General features: G+C 44.0%; 1 pseudogene; it reads left to right on the top strand.

Moving 5' to 3' along the window:
- The first annotated feature begins 5,724 nt into the window (after positions 1–5,724).
- On the top strand, positions 5,725–6,242 carry LOC102397409 (annotated as a pseudogene).
- The last annotated feature ends 17,203 nt before the right edge of the window (positions 6,243–23,445 follow it).

The raw sequence follows: 23,445 nt of genomic DNA, 5'->3' as shown, positions 1-23,445 counted from the left end.
GTTACAGTGCATAAGGATCAAATGAGAATTTGGGTTAATAATTCAAATTCCTGGGCCCTGGTGCCCATGATTCTCTTTCAGTAATTCTGTGTTGAGGTCCAGGGATCTGCAGTTTCATCAAACCCCTTAAGGATTTCTGTTGTATAAGGTCTTGAGATAAAACTGTCAGGTTACTGGATAAGATGTGACCTTTTTCCAGGATATTTTCATTGTATTGATGGAGGAAGGGATTTTCAATTGTACCTACACGCACTGGGGGCTTCCCAGGTTTCACTAGTGGTAAAGAACCTGTCTGCCAATGCAAGTAGACGTAAGAGATGCAGGTTCAATTCCTGGGTAGGGAAGATCCTCTGTGGGAGGGCATGGGAACCCATTCCAGAATTCTTGCCTGGAGAATCCCATGGGCAGAGGAGCCTGGCTGACTCTGGTCCATAGGGTCACAAAGAGTCAGACACGACTGAAGTGACTTAGCACACATTCATGCACAGGCATCAGCCATCCACATGTCTAGAGAAGTTCTAGGTAGAGCAGAACTTCCTGGAAAATCCTGTGGTCAGGCCTATAGTTTTTCTTGCTTTTTTTGCCCCTCCCCTTTCCCCTGTAGCAGTGGGGGCGAAGAGGGCCCCCAGGTCAAAGGGGATTGTCTGTCTCTGGTTTGAAATTCAAGGACTCGGAGAGTCCGAGACTCTCATTCTTTGGTAGGCTACTTTCCAGCTTTGATAGGTTTTTAAAATTTAAGACAAGCTAAAAAATAATCAAAACCTGTACTCAGAACTTGTCTTACACATAACAAATTTCTTCAGTAACATGAATGAAGGGAAATCGACTCTGGTTTCAAAAATGGCTCCCCTACCATCTGTCAGCGCACCTGAAATCCTACCATTACAAATGATGGCCTTTGGACGAAAATTGCTGGACCTCAAAAAAGTCTCACTGTGACAATGCACACACTTCTGAGTCAGTATTACCTGAAACTGGAGTCAGTGAGCATTTTGGTGAGAGTCTAAGATGATTGGAACTGGGACCAAAAAGAATGGAGAGAAGAAGATAGAAGAAATGAGAGTTTTGCTCGATGTTGGTTTTGCTCTCAAGTGAGAAAAATGTCACCCTTCCCCACTTAATCATTTGTACTGTTAGCAAATAAAAAATTTAAGTTGAAGGAAAAGCAATAACAACAAAAAAACAAACTAAGTAGGAGTGACTGTTTGGATAAATTCCAGACAACAGAAATAATTCCTACAACACTGCAAATCAATTCTCCAAACTCTGAATAGTAGTGTAAATATCTTTTTACTGTATATGTATATTTTTTTGATATCAATATATAAGAAAGTAACAGTATATTTATGTTCATATGACATAATACATATTGAAATCAATTTAAAATGTTACTTTAAAATACTGAAGGCAACTACAGTAAGTTTGAAACATTGGGTGAAAGTATTCAATATAAATTTAAATTGTGCAACTAGAAAGGGGAAATTGGGGTGGAGGGTAAACTAGGAAATATGGGATTTACAGATACAAACTACTGTACATAAAATAGATAAGAAGCAGATTACTGTATAGTGCAGGTGACTATATTCAATGTTTTGTAATAAGCCATAATGAAAAAATCTGAAAAAATGATGTATAGCCGAATCACTTTTCTGTACACCTGAAACTAACAATATTATAAATCAACTATGTGTCAATGAAAAAAAAAACAAACAGGAAGCTTTTTGAAATATGTATTTGAGTCATACGAGTTGTATTAAATTATGTCAAAGCTTTGTAAGAGTGAAACATGGTCTTTCCCTTTTTTTAAATTGAAGTAAAGTTGATTTGTCTCCTTTTGAACAGTTGTAGAAGTAACGTTTTTTGAGGAGTCACCCATCAGACTTCATTTTTCTCTTTACTCTTTTCCTGTCTTACTTTAGCACTTCCTTCAGCGAGTACATTGTCTGCAAAAGTTTCTCCCAGCAGTGTGCAGACGAAGTTGATTTCTGAGCAGCACACACACTATTAAGGGTTCTCTTTTCTGGTGGTGGCTCTGAGGAATCTTATGACCTTGGCAAGTTATCTTTGGATGCTTTAAATGCCCCACTGATAAAGTGGAGATAACCAGGCCCATTATTCAAAAAGGATTCATAAGATACCATCTACAAACTTTCTTAAAATCAGGAAAAGAGCATCTTACAAGTGTCCTCCCTTCTTTTCTCATTAGCATGACTGCAGTTACATCTGGGGGCTTTAATTTGCCTTCAGTTCAGTTCAGTTCAGTTCAGTTCAGTCGCTCAGTCGTGTCTGACTCTTTGCGACCCCATGGACTGCAGCACACCAGGCCTCCCTGTCCATCACCAACTCCCGGAGTTAATTTGCCTTAACAAATTACAATTTGTTAGTTTTGTAAGAAGTGCTTGGTTTTGTCATTTGCTCTGAGACAAAGGGAAGGAAAGTCCCTCCAGCCCCCCAAATAATCACAAGAGCTATCTTATAACAGGCTGAAACTTCCTGAAAATGTAGTTTTTTTCCCAACTGTAGTAAAAGTCAATTTCTGAATAGAAATCTCCTGTTTTGATAGTCTAAAATTTTGTGTATAATTCTAACCTCCATTTTTGAGCACTTGTTTTACCCTGAATCACAAGTTGCCAGACTGTGAAGGGTTCTAGTAAGATATGTTGCAACCACTGCTAACCAGCAATTCTGATTCCAGGCATTAAGACTGCAACAATCTGAGCCACATATGTTCTGCCTAATCAGATGGGTGTCTCCCCACAACCCCCAACGCCCCTACTGCCACCACCAAGATGGTTTAGGGAATTTCCTTTCTCATTGTCTAGGCTCTAAGCAATGACAACAAGAAGTGCAAACGAGTGTTCAACCGTGAATCTGGTTTTGATACTCTTTCCAAGTCCCCAAGCGCGTGCATTTGCTTGGAGAACTGCACACTCTGCAGCGGGCCCTTGCACATTTATACCCGTGCACGGCCTTAATGGGAAACATTTGAGTCTAGCTGCAAAGACTTGCTCAGTGTGAAATCTGTTCCTAACACAATGGTCAGATTGAAAGGAGTTTCATTACATGGCTGGACGTTTCTCCTTTCTTTGGGGAATATAAAAGGTGAATGCAATACTTTCCAGTTTAACGTTACCACCAAACGTCATAATCTTAACCTCAAAATCAACTCCCAAATTTATACAGAGAACCAGAGGCCTTGAGCTGGCTGCAATTGCCTGTCTAATCTTGGTTAAGTTCCAAAAAGCCAGGGAGAGTTCAAAGCAGGGCCAGGAGCAACTCCACACTTAAATCCACGCTCCCTTTTCCTTCTCCATCTTTAGTTTCCCTCTCTGTCCTCTGGTATGAACTACAGTATATATCTGTTTCAATAACCCTAGACACCATAGATTCTAGAACAATGAGGAACTCATCTTTCCTTATTGATACTGACAGGCCCTTTGGTCAGAAAATGTCCCTCAACAGATGTTAGAGAACGTGGTCATAAACCAGAAAGGTATCTGTTACAACTTTGAAGGCCGTTTTATTTCTAGCTCTCTGAATTCCACTGGATAAGGTTCGATTTTTTTGCGCCCCCCGCCCCCCGCCTTTCTTCAGAAACCCCTTTTGAGGCTTTGAAAGTGAAAGTGAAAGTCACTCAGTTGTGTCTGACTCTTTGCGACCCCATTGACTGTAGCCTGCCAGGCCTCCTCTGTCCATGGGATTCTCCAGGCAAGAATACTGGAGTGGGTAGCCATTCCCCTCCCCAGGAGATCTTCCCAACCCAGGGATCAAACTCAGGTTCCCCCACATTGCAGGCAGATTCTTTACCATCTGAGCCACCAGGGAAGCTTGAGGCTTTAGGATACAGGAAAGCAGTTATGGCTTAAGATAAGTTGGTGTCTTTGCATTACCCTCCCCCATCTTCCCACCAAGAAATAAAGAAAACAGAAAGGACAATTACAAAGCCACACCGATAATAAAATAAGAATGAATTATTTAAATTCGTTATTCGAGGTACTGTGCTTGGAAATTGAATAATGCCTTTTTTTTTTTTTTTCCAGTCTAAGCATTCTGGATTTTATTTCAGTCCACTCAGAGTGTTGGAAGACAGTTTTCCTTCTCTTTAGATTATTTTAACTCTGGCTAAAGAACACATCCACTGAAATAAAAAAGAATTGATTTGCATCCTGACTTTGAGGTGAATGACTGCCTGAGTACTGACTTAGCCTGAAATTCACTTCCTGTCAAATGGGCCACTTGGCGTAAGTGAATTCAGCTTAAAATTTCTAATAATTCCACGAGCCTTGGCATAAATAAATGAAAATGGAGATTTAATGCTGTACGGATAATGTCTTCTTTCCCAAGAAGATTTAGGCTCTAGAACATTAATCAAACATAGACAAATAAATAATGAAAAAGAGGAATGAAAGGCACAGAAATGGCATGCTAACACAAGTGGTAGTGATGACGGTTTGTGTGGCTGTGTGGCCTTGCTCCCACGTCACCCAGAGCCCGAGTGAGGCCTCTACTTGCTGAGATAAACATTCCCAATTTGTCATTTTTGCATCCCCCGCCCCGCCAGGTCCTGAGTTTGGGCAGGAATGGAAGGGAGATCCACTATGCTCATATTTTCTTTGCAGAGCTCCTGAGGATTTCGAGAAGCATGTACAGGGTAGAGTCAGGAATGTCTGATAATGCAAATGCAAGGGAGGCCTTGTATTTGCATCATAGGAGTGTTGTGGCATCTATACAGATGTCCCTTGGAAAATGTAATCTGCCATATTCGTATCACATGTTTCGTTTTTGTTTTCTGCAATGCAATGTTGACATTTCCCCATTGAGAGGGTTCCCTACCTTTGAATCTGAGAAAATCTTTGTAACTGCGGTAGGATGCAGTGGAAGGGATAGGGTTTGACCTCTGAGGCGAGGTCATGAAGGGTCATGTGGCTTCTGTCTGGCTCCCTCTCTCTCAGGATGCTCACCTCAGGAACCCAGCTGCCACGTGGTAAGGAAGCCCTGGCCACTTGGAGAAGCCAGTCACAGGTGTTCCAATCCACAGTCTGAGCTCAGAGGTGGTCCTAGGCAGGACGAGGAGGGGAGAAAGGAGGCCGGGGGTGGGGGGGAGATGGAGGAGCCCGGAAATCACCCCTAGTGTGCTCACTAGCCAACTGGAAATGTCTTTACTATGCTCACTGCTGCTGCTGCTGCTAAGTTGCTTCAGTCGTGTCCTACTCTGTGCGACCCCAGAGACAGCAGCCCAACAGGCTCCACCGTCCCTGGGATTCTCAAGGCAAGAACCCTGGAGTGGGTTGCCATTTCCTTCTCCAATGCATGAAAGTGAAGAGTGAAAGTGAAGTCACTCAGTTGTGTCCGACTCCTAGCGACCCCATGGACTGCAGCCTACCAGGCTCCTCCATCCATGGGATTTTCCAGGCAAAAGTACTGGAGTGGGGTGCCATTTCCTTCTCCGACTATGCTCACTAACCAACTGGAAATGTCTCTACTGTGCTCACTAACTGACATAGGGAGACTGAGCTTTCAGTAGCTTTGCTCCAAGATCCCGTGGATCTGTCTCCTGCTTCAACAGTGTTTGGACAGAATGGACCCAGGGATGCCCCTTGGTGCAGCCTCTGACCACCCTCCAAACTCTTTTTGCAACCTTCAGAATCAGCCACACAACTGTCCTCGACCACTGGGACCAGCCAACACCACTTTTTGAGCTTAACTCCTTAATACCCACCAACCATGAGCTCCCAGATTCATCAGAATTATTTCACCTAGGTAGAGACTGCCGTCAACCACCTTGTCAACCTGCATCTGTGGGCCTCCATCACCTATTTCTCCCTGGGGTTCTATTTTGACCACGACGATGTAGTTCTGGAGGGTGTGGGCCCCTTTTTCCATGAATTGGCCAAGAAGAAGCACCCAGTGTCTCTTGAATAATGCAAGACCAGTGCAGTGACCGCACCCTCTTCCAGGACGTGCAGAAGCTTCTCGACACGAGCACAGAAAATCCAGGATGCCATGGAAGCCACCCTTCTCATGGAGAAGAACTTGAACCAGGCCATTTTGGACCTGTGGGCCCTGGGTTCTGCCCGAGCAGACCCCTACTTCTGTGGTTCTGGGAAAGCTGCATCCTGGATGAGCAGGAGAAACTCACAGAGGAGATGGGTGACCACGTGACCAACCTGCACAGGCTGGCCGGTCCCCAGGCTGAGTTGGGCAAGTATCTCATGGAAAGGCTCACCCTTCAACATGACTAGGAGCCTCTGGAGCCCGGCCGCCTTTGAGTAGGCCTTCTGGGGCCAGGGCTTCTGTCTGAAGCCCTTTTCTGCAGCCCCTAGGCAGCATTTTAATCATCCTGAAGCCCTCTCCCAAGCTCTGGACCAAGCAGAAACAATTACGTTTTTGCAGGGGGAAAAAAGGGAGAGGGGGGCATATAGAATTTCCCATTTGTTCTAGAAGCTGAGATACTCCTAGGAAGAGATAGGGTCTCCTCCCCCTAAAGGGGATGCCCACACCCTTTCTCTCTGGGTATGCATTGCGGCCTTGCTTCTATCTCATCTCAACAAGCCATTTCTCTATGGGCTGACCCACTTGTTGTTGTGCTATGTCTCTAATAATAAACTTTGCATCTGCATTTACAAAAAAAAGACAAAACAGCCCCTTTCTCAGTTCCTGCTGGAGAAAACTCTGTAAATTTAACTGACTGAGCCTTCCACAACTGGGAGAACCAAGCTCAGATTTTCTATAATCCTGACCAAGTTTTATACTTATAGTGAACACATGTCATGGGAATTAATTTGTTCTTTGAAATAAGAGTTCCCCTTTGTTACAGATGACTAAACAAAGCCTAGGGAAGCTGATGGCGAATCTCCTTCATATGACTCCTGGGGACGATGGCTAAGTCATCTTTGCCCCTTATGTTTGACTATTTCCATAAAATCACCGGGGTCTGCTTCCCCGTGCTTGCTAAGTCGCTTCAGTAGTGTCCGACTCTTTGCGACCCCATGTACTGTAGCCCGCCAGGCTCCTCTGTCCACGGGATCCTCCAGGCAAGAATACTGGAGAGGGTTGCCATTTCCTGCTCCCCGGTAGGTAGCTGCTTATGCTTAGTTACTTACACAGCAGACAATCCCGACCAGAAAGCATTTGCGTGGAAACTTACTAAGATCCCTGCTCTCTTTCCCCAGTTTGGTTGGGCGAGGTGCCCCTCCTCTGTCCCATAGTGCCCTCCTTGCCTTACCCCCCGGTGCTGTGCCTTCACTCTCAGAGGACTCACTTCGTAGCTGCCTTCCCTTGCTGGATGGATATTCTTAGAGGGTAGAGAGAATGTGAGCCTCTTGTCTGGATCCAAAGATCCAAAGTACAGTTCTAGGCTCAGAATAAGTCCACAGTGAAAGTCTGGGGAATGTCGAATGAATGATGCATGCCCGGGCGACACCGCCCCAACTCCATCCCCCGTTAGCATCCTGTGCTGTGTTTTCTTGGCTGTCCCTGCTCTGGGAAATAGGGATGGTGCAGGAGGAGCTGCTCCTTCTAGAATGGATCTGCTGCCCAGCTGCACAGACTGAGGTCAGAAGAAAGTCCTCAACTGTCAGCTCCTCCAGGGTCTGGTTTATCTGCAGAAAGCCCCCTTGCCCAATTTGTTATTGTTCAGTTGTTAACTCGTGTCTGACTCTTTGTGACCCCATGGACTGCAGCATGCCAGGCTTCCCTGTCCCTCACCATCTCCCAGAGTTTGCCCAAGTTCATGTCCGTTGAATTGGTGATGCCATCCAATCATCTTATCCTCTGTCACCCTCTTCTCCTTCTGCCTTTAATCTTTCCCAGAAGCAGGGTCTTTTCCAATGAGTTGGCTCTTTGTATCAGGTGGCCAAAGAATTGGAGCTTCAGCTTCAGCATCAGTCCTTCCAACAAGTATTCCGGGTTGACTTCCTTTACGATCGACTGGTTTGATCTTCTTGTAGTCCAAGAGACTCTCAAGAGTCCTTCAGCTCTCTGCCTTCTTTATGGTCCAGCTCTCACATCCATACATGACTTCCTTACTCAAGGCCATGCCACATTCTGAATCCCGTGACTTAATACAAGAGGAGGTAAAAGTGGCTCTTGGTCCAGTGGGGTCCAACTCACATGGTCCTCTTTTACTCTAAAACTCCCTGCCTGGTAAACTGAAGAATTTCTGAGCCTACATCACACTTCAACTCCCCATTTGCCCATTTTCATCGTCCCATCTTCTTTTCACAGGTGCTGGTCCTCAATAAAAATTTTATGCTGCAAAGTCCATCTCAGTGTCTTCCTCTGGGGAACTCAACCCACAGGAATTTTTCTCGTCTTTGATTCATTCACAAGGCTCTTTACCTTTGGTCAACTTGACTGTTTACCGAGTTAACTTACAATGTTGATTTTGTGAAGGTTTAAAAATATTCAATTCTGATTATGGCTCAGGAGACAATTGATAACTCCAAACGAAGGCTGGGCATAATATCCACGGAGGGATTACTTGGAAAGGTTGGTAATGCCTTTTTCATTGACACTTAGGAAGATACATTCAGCTGAAATTAGACATTTTTGTGAGATCCCTGCATTGACTGATAATACTCAGATTGCTGGTTTTCTTTTTGCTTGATCACTCTTCTGCTGATCTGGATTATCAAATGTCCTGCAGAGAAAAACTGCTTCAGCTGACAGATATGAAGTTCAAACCATATGAGTCCTACTTCTCTGGAATTTTGTCCCCTCAGGTCCTTGGTGCCTTGGTACCACTCTGATGCCTTCAAACAGCCTCTTCTTCCCCATCTTCATGTTTTCAATCATTCTTAAGGGGAGTGTTACTCTGTTACAAATTAATCTGCCACAGCTGGGGGCAGAATTGTTTAGGATCATCTTCTTTCCAACTCACTAATCTTAACCAACAGAAGTGATTTGAAAGAATAGATGTTATCTTTTGTAAAAAAGAAGGGGATCTCAGATCAAAAGGTTATTAGAGGAAAAAATATAATATTGAGCAGGTTCTGGAGAAGTGTGTGTTATTTTTCAATCAGAATTTTCTTAGATTCATCCTCAGGAAAACATGGCTTTCATTTCCCCATTATTGCTGTTGTTTGGTTGTTAAGTCAGGTCCGACTCTTTGCAACCCCACGGACTGTAGCACGTCAGGCTTCCCTGTCCTTCACTAGCACCCTGAGTTTGCTCAGACTCACGTCCATTGGGTTGATGATGCCATCCAACCATCTCATCCTCTGTCACCCCCTTCTCCTCTTGCCCTCAATCTTTCCCAGCATCAGTCGTTTCCAATCATTTACCCATGAATGCATTCAAATTTTATTTCTTCCTGTTATTAGTTTTTATTTCTTTATGTTAGTTTTCCTAATTCCATCACTTTGTACCACAGAAAGTTATCAAAAGTTAAATTTTTGAGTTAAAATCCTTTATTTTGAAAACCTTTTAACTCTCAAGTTAATTCCCAATTATTTACAGTGAAATATAGGGGAAATTTGTATTCATAATTCAAATCAATGAATAATTTTAAAATTTTATCTTTGGTTTTGAATGCAGGTCATATTTTGCTTGTTAAAGATTTATCATCCTTCATCAGTTGTATGACATTCTACAGTTCTTTAAGATACTCCACCATTATTATAGTAATTGGTGTCTTTTGTAAATATTGATGTTTTTGGCTGTGCATACAGTTAAATTTTCTTTTCCTTCTTTCAGTCTATAATAAGATAATAACAATACTGTGAGTCTCCATTATGTTAGTTTCATATTCAAGGAATACCAAAGACTCCACAGTCAGTGTCAAACCCCTGGTGAGTAGTTGGTGAAGATCTCTACTATCTGGGTGGAGATGAGGCAATCCTCAGAGGGGAGAAAAAGCCAAACAAAGGAAGAGAAAGCCTCTCTGAGCAGATTAGGGCAAAATTCAGGTCTGTTGACACATGCTGGCTAGAAGAATGACCTTCCCCCAACCCCTTGCTGGGATTCTGCACCTCTGAGAAGGAACTGGAACAAAAGTGATTCATTTAGGTGTTTCTCTTATGGCGCGTCCCGCTGCCATTGTGACACCTTGAGAGCCGCTTACCTGGTCAAACAGGCTGTGCTCACCTGGTCAAACAGGCTGTCTTGCTCACCTGGATCTGATTCTTGCCAAGAACTTTATTTTCTTACTCTGAAGAACAGTGACTATGGTTTTCTGATTTGTACTCAATCTTATCTAGTTAGTTGGTAGTTCTTCCATTCATTCATTCATTCAAGGATTTATTTTAGACCTGCTCTGTGGAGGAACCACTCATTTACCCGCGCTCCATCATATAGCGCGTACAGCATGTTCCCTTTTAAAACTCACCATTCCCCTGCCTTCTTCCTCCCTTCCTTGACCTGTCACCCATTTTCTCACTGGCACCCCATCAGACCCTAGGGGAAAAGCCTAACGATGACTCAGGAAAGGAAAGAGGGCTTCCCTGGTAGTCCAGTGGTTAAGAACCTGCCTGCCAGTGCAGGGGACAGGGGTTTGATCACTGCTCTGGGACGCTTCCACATGCTGCGGGCCTTCTAAGCCTGTACTCCATGACTACTGAATCAGCACTCTTGAGCTCACAAGCCACGGCTACTGAGCCTGCTGGCCTACAGCCCGTGTCCCCAACAAGAGAAGCCACTGCAACGAGAAGTCCAGGGACCACAACTAGAGACTAGCCCCCACCAGCCACAACTAGAGAAAGCCCTCACACAGTAATGAAGACCCAGCGCAGCCAAAAGTAAGCAAACAAATAAATAAGTCTTAAAAAAAAAAAAAGAGAAAGAGAAGTTCATTTCTGAAGCTGCTTCTATCCGACCCCTCTCGGTTCCCGTCTCTGTTCTGATTTGTGTTCTAGTTCCCAGGCCCTGCTCCCCTGACTTGGCTGTTGAAGAACCCATGATACATCAACGAATTTTTCTTTGCCAAGTGAATTTCACTTCGAGTCTCTGATGCTCACCTTTAGTGTCTGAGCTGTATTTGGCCTTGTCAGTCCACACAGAGTCGAAGTGAACACAGAGAAAAGAGCTGGAGGAGAGAATGTTTTCGTTCTTAATTTCTTATTGCTTTAAACAGTGAAGAGCTTTAGAAAACTTCTGAGGGATTCTACACTTCAGAGACAGGACATCCAGGAGAAGTTATTGGACCGTGTCGTGTTTTGTAGCTGACGAGGGAGAAGAGAGACTTTGGTCATAGGGAACAGATGGTGGTGATGGGACAGGAGGGCTTGGGCTAAGCCTGGGACCATCAGAAGAAAAGAAAAGGCTTATGGAGTACCATCTGTACCAGCTCACACATGCACGATCTAATTTAGTGTTTCCAAATGTCTTCCTTGGAACACTAGTCCCAGGAGATGCTCTATAAGAAAAGGAGCCTGGATTTAAATATGTTTGGGAAAAGCTGCAGATCACATTCCTGTCTGAAGAAGTCCTGCAATAAGAAATCAATTGAATCTCTCCCTCGCATCTCATTAGCAGGATTGCTGTGTCAAGAAGTCTGTGCATTTGCAATGCTGGTAGATTCTGCAAATTTGCTTTCATTTCTCTGTCCACACAAGGACGTATGAGACCACCATGTGACCCAGCATTTTCCCACTTTGGTAACACTTATTAGGCTTCCCAGGTGGCTCAGTGGTAAAGAATCTGCCTGCCAATGTATGATCCTGGGTTGGGAAGGTCCCTTGAAGTAGGAAATGGCAACCCACTCCAGCATTCTTGCCTGGAGAACCCCATGGACAGAGGAGCCTGGTGGGCTACAGTCCATGGGGTCGCAGAGTCAGATTCGACTGAGGGACTGAGCACAGACACACACATTAATATCCCATAGAGCTTATGTTCTAGAAAACACAGGCTTGGTATACGGGTCGGTTTTTAATCTTCCAACTTGTATACAGTGCAGTGTACATCACTGTCCTTTTTCTATATATGAGGAACAGAGGCTTAGAAACTTGACCACCACTTGTAAGGTTGACTCTCTCTACCCCCAACCTGCTGGATATCCAGCCTCTCCACCCCCACCTGCAGGGCAGATTCTAGTAGAGGCTCTTCTTGGAAAAGCATTGACTCCTGATGCTGGTGGTTAAATTCTGTACATCCCCCCACGAAAGCATTGTGAAGTGCACAATGGTTGGATTTCTATGGTCTTTTTAGGACAGTGCTTTTTATTTCTGGTAGATTGCAGGTTATTAGTTATTGTAATTTCCCCTCGTGATTCTATACCATAGAGCAGAGTTTTAATGATAGTAAAAATAATAACAACCACAACTGATTGCGCATCCACTGTATTCAGGGCACTTGACACAAATCATCACTTGTCACAACAATCCTGCGATAGAGATATACTTCTTGGAAGGTATGCTCATCTTTATTTGAAGCTCTGAAAGGTTATGACTGGACCAAGGTTACACTGAACTAGGATTCACCCAGTTTTTTCTGACTTCTCTGCATCATACTGCCTTTTTTTGAAAACGTGTTTTGAGTCTCCACCAATAACCAATGTTTAGAACACTTCTGCTTGCACAATTCAAGGTTGCCCAAATCCCAAATCTAGTGACAATGACTGGTTGCCTTTGTCTCCAGATATGATTCTGTTTATCCCTGTTTGCTTAACTATTGATGAAGGTCTGCTTTGGTTTAAATAGAGTTAAGCTATGAGATTATCCATTTTTGTTCTTTCCCCTCTGTTATCCCTTGACATTTCCTCTCTTTTTTCTTCTTATCTCTCTATTCTTATCTTTCCTTATCTCTCTATTCTTCTCTTTCTGCTTTTATGTTTTTTTACAAGGCTGGTGAAGTTTGGTCTTCTCCCAGAATATAACACCTGTGCCTTCTGCCCTGCTGGGCACCAAACAAAAGAACTTGTGAAGTACATCAAAGTGGCAGAAGAGGGACATCCTCGGTGGTCCAGTGAATAGGACTCCATGCTTCAACTATAGGGGCTTGGGTTCAATCCCTGCTTGGGGAACTAAGATCCCACATGCTGTGCCTTGTGACCCGCGCTCTCCAAAAAAAAAAAAAAAAAAAAAGCAGGAGGAAGTTGGTGATTCTCAGTGTTTTCATCCTGCTACCCTTCTTCCCCCAAATTTCTCCTCTTTATCTCATCACCCAATGTTTCCTAAATTTTCCTTCACCTTCTTCCCTTCCCCCCAGATAGGGAGCTATTCCTTCTAAGGGCTGGGGGATGGGGAGGATGGTCAAGGCAGAGGGCAGACCAAGTGGGAGACACCGAGGCCAGGACAGGAGAGGGAAGGTCGTTAAATGGCAGAGAAGGCTGAGGACGTGCAGCTGAAATCCCCAGAAAGGACAGTGAGGAAGCAGAAGAAAGAGCAATGGAAAGAGAAGGAGACAGAGATCAGAAGACTGGCAGGGAGCCTGCAGGAGAGGGAGACTGAGGAGCAAGCGGGACCAGGTGCGGGCAGGTGGCAACACAGACATTTTGGAGAACAGAAGGGCATTCAGGAAGGAGAGCCAAGGCCACACAGGGTCGACTGTGTGTGTGTGTTTTTTTTTAAGGATTAAGGATGAATCACTGTTTTCATCAGCATCAGTGCACATGCCATATGTTAGGTGTTGCTGGAGTGGAAAACACGTTGTGCTGACTTAGAACAGGCTCGACAGCCTCCCACTCTGCCCTGCTGGAGGCCGGGGACAGCGCCCGTGGGTGTAGATTCCCCCCAAGGTGAGGTAACGCTTCCCAGGCGTCTCTTGGTGCATGACCCTCACCGCTTTCTCCTCTAAAGTGAAACCCAAACCATATAAATGCTGTGAACCGTCCTCGACTGCTCAAAGGTTAGAAGAGAAGTGGGGGTCGCTGCCCCACTAATGACAGATTCCACAGTAAAGACTCAATAAACACTTGGTAATTAATTACAGAGAAAAGGGACATGATAGCAATTTAGGTCAGAGACTCCTTTGAAAATCTGATGAAAGCTATGGATGCTTTCCCCAGAAAAAAAAGTTTGTCTATTGCCAGGGCAGGAGACGTAAGAGACGCGGGTTCTATCCCTGCGTCGGGAAGATCCCCTGGAGGAGGACATGGCAACCCACTCTAGTATTCCTGTCTGGAGAATCCCAAGGACAGAGGAGGCTGGTGGGCTACAGTCCATGGGGTCGCAAAGACAGACACGACTGAAGCGACTTAGCATAGCACAGCCCATACCTATTTTATTTATAACATCAGGATGCTCATTAAAGCACTAACAGAGCCAACGGGACCCCTGGACCCCTGGGTGAGAAGTCCTGACTTAGAGCATAGGAAATACCTTTGCGTCCGTGAACCATGGATCCAACCAAAACCCCAGAAGTTGGGCTGGTGTTGCCAGCATCGGACAGAGCAGGAGGCTGGGTGAGAGGCGGGGGACTTGCTCCCACATCAGCTACAAGGCAGCGGGGAGGGGGAGCTAAGGCCACAGCTCTGAGGCCAGGCTTGCCCTTTGAAAATCTCCAACTTACTGTTAGAAAGACAGGTTTTAGTTTTAACTTTTTGATAGTCGTCAATGGCTGCTAGAAAAGGGAGATGTCAGGTTACACTTCTTTACCTTTGACTGAACCCATGGCTCATCTTCCAGTTCAACTACACTTATTACAGTTGTTGCATCTCTCTCCTTGTCAGAAAAAAACCTACCTGTCATGGGGTACACGAATGATTGGAGGGCAAATGCTGCATGCCGCAGTTAGCAGGAACCCGAAATGTAACCTGGATATGCTGATGTCTGCTGCAGCCTTCTAACCAGCATACAGGCCAGCCAACATTCCAGCCACCTGCCTGGCTGAAAACTCTTCTTGTCAAGCAAGGCATCCATCTCCTGCAGGGTTTAACGATAATACAGTGTATGCTGGTAACTGGTGAGCCATGGAAAACGAGTATGATGCTGCACGAGAGTTTCCTTTCATCAGATGATAAGCTAGTGTGAGTTTACACACTGTTTTGTTGGGATTTTAACAGGTTTTGTTTGTTTGTTTTGGCTTTGGAATATCCATATTATAACATTCTGTGTGCTTAAATCTCAAGAATTCATAACTAGACTTGTAGCTCTCAATTTATGATGTGTATGAAATTCCCACTCAGGGGCTTCTTAGAAACTCTTGGACTCCAAGCACTAGGCTAAATGCTTGATTTTATAGATCAGGCATGGGTTGGAGGTCTGCAGTGTAAGAAGTGCCAGGAGTGAGTTTGTTGTAGAAAGTCGGAGGATGTGCTTTGAGAGACTCTGACTTAGAGGATTAGAGAGGCACTTAGTCTATATCTCTGGAGTATTGATTCTCATCCTGGGATTCCTGATTTATTATTTTTCTTCCGTGGACTTATCAAGGCTGATGAGCTCCTTGAGGGCAGAGACAAATGTGATGCTCATATTTCTGTTCTGAATCCTGACACAATTACTGGTAGTCGACTACACGAGAGAACAGAAATGATAGTTAAAATGTCAGAGGATGAATATTAATATGTTGAGATATTTCAATTTCACACTACAATCATGAAAACGAAATCTTTACTTAGCCTGTAGAAGTCCCGCTTGCCATAAAATCTTAAAAGGAAGAAGTTTAAGCACTCAGGGTAATTCACAACTTCCTGTCCTTCACCCTACTTTCTGGATGTTCATCTACTTGAAGTAAGACATTTCCCGCTGTTTTGGAAAACATGATTTGGAAAACAGCAACTCTGTGTAAGTATGTACTTTGTATAGGTGTTGTGAAGGATAAAAAGAAAACTACAAGATTTGATTCCCATCTTCCAGGAGATTACAGTCTAGTAGGGGAAGGGGATGTCCAAGCATGTGGGTATCTACACACCAAGGCAGATGCAGTGCTGGAAATGGAGGGCAGGTGGGATCCAGGCTATTAGTTAGAATTGTCTGGAGGTTGAAGAGATTATTCCAGGATTGAGCAAAAGCAGGAATATAAAAAAAAATTTTTTTAAAGTAGGATTGTGGGTTTGTAAACATCTGATAGTTTTTGTCAGTCTAGCACTGTTTTTCCTTTTTCTGGATTCAACACCTCCTTTTAAATACTTTGGAGGACTCCCCATCTCTGATGCACATGGTCTTGGTGGTGCTAGCCTTTCTCTGGACAAGGAGTGACATCTAGTTAGACTAAGCAGGTTCTGTTTCCTTGGAATGTGGAACTTGAACCTACTGCAGCCATGAAATTAAAAGATGCTTGCCACTTGGAAGAAACGTTATGACCAACCTAGACAGCATATTAAAAAGCAGAGACATTACTTTACCAACAAGGTCTGTACAGTCAAAGCTGTGGTTTTTCCAGTGGTCATGTATGGTTGTGAGAGTTGGACCATAAAGAAAGCTGAGCACTGAAGAATTGATGTTTTTGAACTGCAATGTTGGAGAAGACTCATGAGAGTCCTTTAGACTGCAAGGAGATCAAATCAGTCAATCCTAAAAGAAATCAGTCCTAAATATTCATTGGAAAGACTGATGTTGAAGCTGAAGCTCCAATACTTTGGCTACCTGATGTGAAGAGATGACTCATTGGAAAAGACCCTGATGCTGGGAAAGATTGAAGGCAGGAGGAGAAGGGCTCAACAGAGGATGAGATGGTTGGATGGCATCACTGACTCAATGGACATGAGTTTGAGCAAACTCCAGGAGATAGTGAAGGACAGGGAAGCCTGGTGTGCTGCAGTCCATGGGTTCATAAAGAGTCGGACACGACTGAGCAACTGAGCAAAAACAGTTTTGAAGATAGGAAACCACTGGACCTGAATTCTCCTGATGGTGGGATCCTAAAGATGCTATTTTTGTGCTCCTGCATAGGAAAGATGGAAGGTGAACAAGTGGAGATCAGACTTAAGGGACTTAAGAGTTTGGGGAGGTAGTGGGTTCCCGGTTACCGGAGGTTTTCTTGTCTTGGCTGGATGGCCACTTGGTAGGGATGTTACCAAAGAGATCCAAGCATTAGATGAAATGACCTCGAAGTTCATCTTCAACATAAAATTCTAAAACTCTTGTTAGTCATGTACTGTCAGTGACTGATCCCCAGAACATACATCCCAGGAATCCAGGATTATCACAGCACATGTGACGAGAAAGGCCCATACATGAGTTCTCCCAGGTTTGTTTGTGGTGCCTTTAACAGTACCTCTGCTGTAAACCATGCCATAGGATTTGGGCAAGTGTACATCTACTTGGAGAAAGAGAATTTTGCTTTTCCTACATGAGGCAATAATTTGTAAGCCATATGTGTTACGATTGGCTTTTAAAGCAGCAGTCGCCGTAATAAAAAACTCAACTTATGGGAAATTTCAACCATCTCTCTGCTCAGTTCTTTCATTTCCAGTGGGGTTTGGCTGGAGCCTTGAGAAAGGAGAAAATTTTCATAGTAGCAGTCATTGAAAACCAAGCTGTTATAGTCATGAATGAGGTTGAAGTAAGAAGCAGGAAAATTGAGATGAATTTATAATTTATTTCAATGCCTTCCATTTTCAAAGTGTGTTTTTAATTTTTTTTTTCCCCCTGAATATCAACTTACCTACCCACAAAGCTTGTTGTTGTGTGTTCCTGGACTGGCAGAGAAAAACACTGTGAGGGCCTGTTTAGGACAATTAAGGCTCCTACTGATAGGTTACAAATCAGCCTTTACATTTATGCTCTGCAATTTATAATCATCTGCCAAAGACGATCCAGAGCAGACCATCATTCTGTCTTAGCACATCAGTGAGGGCATATGTACAATACAATAGTATATATAATCTCAAGTTTTTGTGTCAAGGTGGGTGGCCATTCAGCAAGCCCACGGGCATTTGTAGGATGCTAATCATGGCACAAGTTAAAATTTGGTGGGATGTCTCACGGGCCACATGGCTTCTTCTGGAATCTATAAGATGTGAAAATGACAGAGAAGATGGGGCTAGTGTCAATGTGGGTTCAATGAACATTTGTTGAGCACACATCATATGCTGGGTGATAAATCAGCATGGTCCCCACAGTTGAACTCAATAAACAACCAACTGCAAGTCAAGGTGGTTAGGAATGCATATGTGTAGACTAATCAGCAAGCTCTTTGCCAAGTGCTGAGATGGGTGCTCTGATGATTTCTGCATAAGAGATGAAATTGTCTAGAATTCCGGGAGAGAAGCTGGGGAAGGGTATCCTAAGCAGAAGGAATAATACCAGCAAAGGCCTAGAGGTATGAGTACTTGCGGCTTGTTCAGAGGATGATGGGTAATCTAGAGCCATGCTACTTGAAGCATGTATAGCCCCCAGACAAGCAGTGTTTTCATCATCTGGGGATTTTGTTAAAGGCAGATCCTTATTTAGTACATCTGGGGAGGGCCCAAGATCATGCATTCATTTCTTACAAGTTCCTGGGTGATGCTGCTGCTGATGGTTCAAACATAGAGTCTAAGAAGTAAGAACTAGAGCGTCTGAGCGTAAGGTGTGTGACAGTCAATGCCAGGACACAGACGGAAGGTCATCTGTGCAGTTCGGAGGGGTGGGCAGCTGACCCTGTAGGCAATATTTTTGGGGTAAGGATACCTGAGTCCTTTTTTCACCTTTGCAATTCTCTCCCCTTCCAGATAGATACCATTTCATAGGATGGTTCATTATAGTCACTCATCTTGAATTACTTTGAATCCCCTGGCTAAGAGGTGTTACTGAATGACCCAAGTACCCTGGTGCTTGGGAGGCTGGAGGGACCTAAAAGAAACGAGTAAACAAACACCACGTGGTGTAAAGACACAAAGCAGATGGCCTGTGTCCCAGCACACTTGACACGGCGCCCGAAGCGGCTGGAACTATCGTTCATTTATTCACTCAACCATTCAACCCCTCGCCTAGCTCTGTGTGCTCAGTCCTGGGGGCCTTGGGTGGGGTGGGACGGTGGGAGGAAAAGGGTTTGAACCCAGACTTGGAAAGCAGTTTTCTTTAGCCAGGTAACTCTGAGACAGAGTGAAAGAAAAGAAAACAAAACAAAACAGGGTCTGGGTAATGTGTAGAGTTTGGATAACTAGAGGATAGGAGTTCAGTATAGAGGACTGATGAGGTGTTGCTGAGAGGCGGAGGGTTGATGTACACAGCTGTGGGCAAAGCACAGCCCAGATTTCTCAGCTGTTCTGGAAGCACAATAAGAGGTCATCTAGATAAGATTTAATGTAATCAAGACGTGGCCCAACACATCATCCCAGAAGAATGACAAAATTTTATCTTGGCCTAACTTATAATCTTAAAAAAATTAATGATACCTAGATGGATAAGATTTATTTTTCTTTTTAAAAAATTATTATTATTTGGCTTTCAGTCTGACTACGGTGGAAAGGACCTGACTGTTGGCCAGAAAATGGATTGCTAGCTGATGGGAAGAGAAATACAAGAGTGATTGGGATTCCCCCCTAGCCACCAGTCCACTAAGACAAAATAAAGAGTATGAAAGGAATAAAAGCTGAAATCTTCTTCCTTGTGAGAGGGCTCTCATTCGCTTTATTGAATAGCAACTTCAGGCCAGGTACTTTTCATAGGATATTCCACTTAATCCTCAAACAGCCTTATGATCAACTTCATAATATTTTTTTATTCTTGCTCATGACTAATACTTTACAGTTAATAAGTTGAGACTCAGAAAAAATAAAGTAGCTTGCCTAAGGTGTCACAGCTGGTAAGCTGCAGAGTCTAATTCGAGCCTAGCTCTCCCTGGCTGCCCAATGCTACCTGTCTTCTGGTTCAATACCAATGCCATGAACACTTCCACTTGACTTAAAAGACATGGAATACAAAACGAATGATTTTAGGAGCAAGCCATGGTCCCTGTACTCGTGGACCTAATGACATCATCTGTCTCAGGGATGTGGGAAATTCTCAGTGAATTCCTGGAAAAGTTTCTCAATGAGAAGGGGGAGTGTCATCCTGAACCCCTATAGAGGCTTTTATCCTTCTAGGAAAGGTTAAGACTTGGTAATGTCCATAGTGTCTTAAACCCTAAGGAAGCTGCATTCAGCCCTCTAGGAATAGAGAATTTGTTAGAGAAGCTTTTCCAAAAGGATTGCAGATAGCTCATGAAACTCTCATTAGACACCTGGAAAATTAAGATGAATCCAAGATCAGGCATGTTCTTAAGCCTTTAGACACTGCAGTCTTCCCTTTACAGGAAGGCTGCAAATGGGTGTTAAGAGAACGGTGGATATAGCCCCTGGCACAGAATATTTTCCTATTTTATTTGGAAAAGTTATGATGGCCCATTGGGAAGTAGAACCTGTAGCAGGTGGAAGATCTTGAGGCTATTTGGTGACCGGAGAGAAGGCTCAGAGTCAGTGTGGTCTGTTAAGAGATAAAGAAAAAACAGCTCACTTGGAGCTGGCCCTTGCTGACCAGTCTATTTTGATGGATAACAGCTGTTTGAAAGCTTTAAAAATTACTAATGGGCTAGCATATATCACAAGACATGAGTATGCATTTTCTCCACAACACATGGTTACAGGAAATCTCACTTATTTGATTTTTCTAAATCAAATTGAATTTGTGTCTTTAAGAGCCACCTCCCAGGGCTGGTAATTTTGACCATCATTACTTGTCCATGGCGGGCTTCTCTACTTTTCCTAGGTTTGTATTAAGACCTTTCTATCTGTTATAGACTGAATGTCTTTTGCCCTCCCCCAAATTCATAGGTTGAAATCAACTCCCAAGGTGATGGTATTGGGAGGTGGGGCTTTTGGGAGGCGATTAGGTCATGAAGGTAGAGCCCTCATGAATGAAATTAGTGTTCTTTTATTTTTTTGGCCACACCACTTGGCATTCTGGATCTTAGTTCCCTGATGAGGGATTGGACCTGTGCCCCCTGCAGTGGAAGTGTGGAATCTTAACCACAGGACTGCCAGAAAGTCCCAGGGATTAGTGTGCTTATAAAGATACCCCAGAGAGCTCCCTTACCCCTTCTCCCAGACACAGCAAGAAGAACCAGGAAGCAGGACCTCATCAGACAATGAATCTGCTGGCACCTCGATCTTGGACATTACAGCTTCCAAAACTTCGAGAAATAAATTTCTGTTGTTCAGTTGCCAGAATGACTAAGACACTACTCAGAGTGTGATCATCAGAAGCTTATTAGTAACACAGAATCGTGGGTCCCACCCCAGACCTGCTGAGTCAGAATTTGCATTTTAACAAGACATGAAGGCTATTTGTGTGCACATTACAGTTTGGGAAGCACTGATGTGAGAGTCTTGGAGGCCTATCAGTCCTGACTATTTCTGGAAGGGTCACTGGTCTTCAGGTCTTCATGATTATTGCTGAATTACTTAGTGTCCAGTCTTTTGCGGTTGATTAGGAGCCAGGCATTTCTACTTTCACTGAGCCTCTAATGCTCCATCAGAGATCTTGCCACCACTGGGGTCCCAGGTGGGGGGGGGGGTCCCCGCCACTCTCAAAGCACCAGCATCCTTTTCTCCTCCCCCTGAGAACCATCACACCCCAGACCCTTGGGGCCAACAATCTTCTCTTGCATCACAATTGCTGTTCCTGAGGAGGGAGGGAGGTGGTGCCAGGAGAGGCTACCTGTCAGCCACCCTTTCTTCCCTGTGAGACTCTGTGAAATGGGTCTCAGGCGTGGTTGGCCAGTGACCACCCCCAACCCCCATACCCCATTCTAGCAGTGAACCAGAGTGAACCAGCGACCCACAGCTAATCCACAACATGGGAAAACATGAAAGGAAGCCAGTCCCAATTCAGCTTCAGGCTGGACCCGTGAAACTGGGGCCCCTATGAAATAATCCATAGGTTTTATGAGTGGGCCACTAAAACTTTCTCACAGCTTGGACCATGAGTGCATTTTCTGAATCAGTGTCAAGATATGCCAGCTAACACAGGGTTTCAATGCCATTTATAAGCTTCCCTCCTTCCAGAACAAACAAACAACTAAGAATCTCCCGGACATTTTAATTACTTATTGTGAAATGGCAACAGAAAATTTGAAATTAAGGCTGACTCAGGAAATTCAAAATCTGAGTCTTCTGGGGGGTAGGTAATTGATGTTTTGGGAAAAATAATTTGATTAGAACCTCTCATCCACTTTTATTGCCATTGAAAAGAACAAAACATGCTGTCACTATAGCGTTTAACTGACTGAGCTTTTGAGAATTCATTCATTGCCACAAAGTAGCTCATCTTAAAGGAAAAGCAAAAACGTTGCTACAAAAACTTAGCATGAAATAAGTTTCAGGAGAAATATTCATTCGGTTCTGGGTCTTAAAATTTTTTAATTAATGAATAGATATATTTTTGGCAAGCAAAGTGAGATTTTAAAAACCAGCTTGAGCCGAATGTCAGGTGAATTGTGCCCTATTGCCTGGGTCTAATCCCTACTGACCTTTTGTTCCCGTAATTAGAATCAGTGCCCACATCACTATTAGCTAAGGAGACTTTAGAGTTGTTGTAAAATCGCTATTAAATTGGGTGCAATCAGATTCTCCTGTGAGCTCACAAAGTCTTCAGACCCAGGATGAAGGCTGTTTCTCATTTAAACATTGTCAGGCTAAGAAGACCGATTCGATTGCTCCTGAATTTTGCATATGTCAGCATAGTAGAAGCTTAGTCATGCAAATCCCTATTACTTAGCATGTCTGTAGCCCAGAAATACAGAGCTGTGTTGCCATATTTTATCTGTGTTTGTAGTTGAAAGCATGCCTTCTATTGTGTTTTTAAAGAACAGATGTCGGGACAATGTTTAAAGCACATAACCCGAATATTGAAAAATGTTTTTTCTACTTTAAAAGAAAAAAAAGAATCCACAATAATGAATTCAGTCTGCCAGTTTGTATTTTCAAGGAATATTTTAACTGTTGAGGGACTTTCCACACCCCGTCCTTTAAATGTGCCCTTCAGATGCCAAGGAAGGCCAAAGCCATCTTGAGCTAGTCGTTTGTTTTACTGACTCAGCAGGACCGCAACATATAAGCCAGTCTCTCAGGGCCTGAGAGTCTAGAACTTCAGGGGTCTGTGTTCCATTCTTATTTATTGAGCGAAACAATGCATGGAGGAAGAGTAATAGAAGCACTTACTTTGAAGACCTAGGTGAGGGTGAACCAGAGGCAAGCGAGTGCTCAGGAGAAATCGGGTGGAGGGTCAGCGAGGGCTGGAAGACAGCGGAAGGCCGAGGATGCGCCATCTCTCTGGGGGACACAGTGGGTGGATTGGCAGGAACTGCAGGAGTTGTGGGTGGAACAGATGGTCCAGGGTCAGGAAGCAAGTTCTATTCTGTGTAGGGTTGCGATAAAGGGTATTCAAACAGGGAAATAAAGCAGGAGGCCGAGCATACCCGAGAGGAGGGTGTGTAAAGGTCAGGAGCCTGTTTGCCTACACCTGGCAGCAATTTGCAGCGACTGTCTGAATGCCACGCACAGAAAGATTGGAAGAGTTCCCAGCAAGGACAGGTGAGGTTCCTTACTTTATCTGAGATAAGAGTTTCTGGCCGGGAAGAAGGTTACAGGCAGGGCAAGTGCAGTCA

Source organism: Bubalus bubalis, chromosome 2 (assembly GCF_019923935.1).
Source record: "Bubalus bubalis isolate 160015118507 breed Murrah chromosome 2, NDDB_SH_1, whole genome shotgun sequence".
Lineage (NCBI taxonomy): Eukaryota > Metazoa > Chordata > Mammalia > Artiodactyla > Bovidae > Bubalus > Bubalus bubalis.
This window is presented reverse-complemented; position numbering and strand designations above follow the sequence as displayed.